Source organism: Gadus macrocephalus, chromosome 10 (assembly GCF_031168955.1).
Source record: "Gadus macrocephalus chromosome 10, ASM3116895v1".
NCBI classification, from domain to species: Eukaryota; Metazoa; Chordata; class Actinopteri; order Gadiformes; family Gadidae; genus Gadus; species Gadus macrocephalus.
In genome coordinates, this window is record NC_082391.1 from 17178726 (window position 1) to 17181119 (window position 2394).

Consider the following 2394-nt stretch of genomic DNA (forward strand, 5'->3'; position numbering starts at 1 on the left):
GCGGCGGGTATCATTCAGATAAGAGTTGAACTTGAACTTTGATGTAGGAGCTGGAGCGGCCCCGACCACAGCCCCAGCCACCAGCATACACCCCCAGCATCACATACACGCACAGCAGAGCGTTAAGGATCCAGGAGAGGGATGGCGTTTGTGAGCAGCTACTGGCTCAGGTAGCCAGTGGTTCCACAGTGAAAAAAAGTCAGAAACAATCTGGATATTTTGTTCAACAACATCAATAGGCCCCAAAGCAAACAGCGCACCAGGAAGCTTTAAATCATGATCACTTGGCTTTTTCACCACACGAGAGCTTCTAATGTAAAGAAGGTGTTTTTCGACCGTGGATGTGACTTATGTCGGCTGGGGAGAAGAAAAACAGGGGAACTTTTCCAGATGTCCAGGAACAACATAATAACAGCGGGGCAAACAGTCACATCCGAGGGGGTTCGGTGGAAAGGTTATTACGGGATTATGAAGACGCACCAAGGCTTTTCTCTGAGGCACTGGGGCTTGTAAGTGACAGCTGGTTTTTTAGTCTGAAACACACAGAAACACAGGACAGACGCACGCACACACAGACATCAAGAGACACGTTCAATAGTTCTCGGATCTATTTCATGCATCACCTAGAATTTCCGGTTGTTGGTACCCATGCATCATTGTGAGAGAATACAGGGTAGGAATAATACACACACACAAACCCAGACGAATCTCATATTATGTCAATGCATCCCGTTGAGGGACTCTTGAACATCAAGTTGAAAACTATAAAATGTTCAAACTGTTGAACTCGTGGCTCTGCCTAGGCATTCAGAACGCGTACGTCTGTTTGGCATTAGAGCCATAATCCTCGCTGTACAGTGGTCGAGATTTATACACCAACCAGGCTTCTTTGTGGACAGCTTTGCCGACATCTGTAGAATATCCCATCGACCTACCAGCTTCAATGGCGCACCACGATGGCTGAGGAAAGGGGTAGGAGTTCGAGAGGAGATTAAAGAGAAATCCTAACTCATCTGCAAGGGATATATGGTTAACCTTTGGGGCGTGCGGTCCTCCTCAGAGAGTTCAGCCCTTTGATTACTTTGGCACATGGGACTGGCTGGACCGACTGTCGCGATGCAATTCAGAATGCTTTAAATGAATAAATCTTCTCACTTGAGAGATCCCCTTGAGAGCGTGTGTGGTGAAAAACCCAAAAAGGAAAGGGTTAAACGTCAGGCCACAGGGAACTTAATGAGACGGAGAGGGCAGCAAAAAAGGAATACATTTGCATACACCGAACCCACAGAAACCCCAAAACTGTTCCAGCTAGCGGTCTAGAAATGTGTAGAAATGGATGATATGGCAAGTTTGCTGTGGTGAACCTTTCCTTCGATCAATTTCAGTTTTCACTACATTTCGATACACTGACAAGCTGCCCAGTGGCACTTTAACCAGGCTTTGAACTTTGAGGGAACAACCGGTGTTGTCAGGACAAAGGGTGTGGGGGTAGAGGTGGGTTCTGGTGGGGGGTTACACAGTCTGCTTGTTAACCAGACCCTTTTTGAACCACAAGACCCTGTCCTCAGGCTGAGCCGACTCTGGTCTCACTCTGGCCTCTCTCTGGTCTGTCTCTCTCTCTCTCTCTCTCTCTCTCTCTCTCCTCTCTCTCTCTCTCTCTCTCTCTCTCTCTCTCCCCCAACAAGTTAATTAGAGGCAGATATTTTTCAAAAAGCGGCACAATTGTGAAGCAGGGTCGAAAAACAAGGTGATTTATGGCTCTCAGTTTGAACATTAAGTGTTACATTATATAGTGGTGGCCGAAACAGATCGGATTCCTGATCACTATCGGAGTAGACGTTTTTATTAACACCCGCGCTGCTTTGCAGAGTCAATATTGGGGACTCTACAATGCATGCACTTTAATTGCTTTCATGCTCAATTTGTGGGAATTTGGGGAGGTCAAAAATATTACCTTCCTGTTATGTCACGCACTGTTGTGGAACAACGGCCCATTGAAACTCTTTTCTGAACGATTATTTGAATAAGTCGGTTTAAAAAAGCTAAAAAGTCCAAGTCACTTAAAGATTTAAACAGAAAACAGTTTGATCAGAAGCCTTTTGGGAGGGCACTGAACAGCTGGCACTGGTTAGGAAGAACAAGACATTTTGTCTGTGGGTTTCAGGAATGATGGGATGATGGATCTGGGCTACGGCCGTATTAGGTCGGATTTGTGAAAAAACGTAATAACGTCTCCATTGGGATCAGACCGAATCCAAGCCCTAGGACACAATATATCAACATCTGTGGTGCACCTTCGATTCCCCCAGGACCCCTAGAGGACTGGGTAGCCCCTCCTCGGACCCTAGGCTCCTGCCCTGTGACCCAAAGGAAGTGGGAACCAAAATCATGACA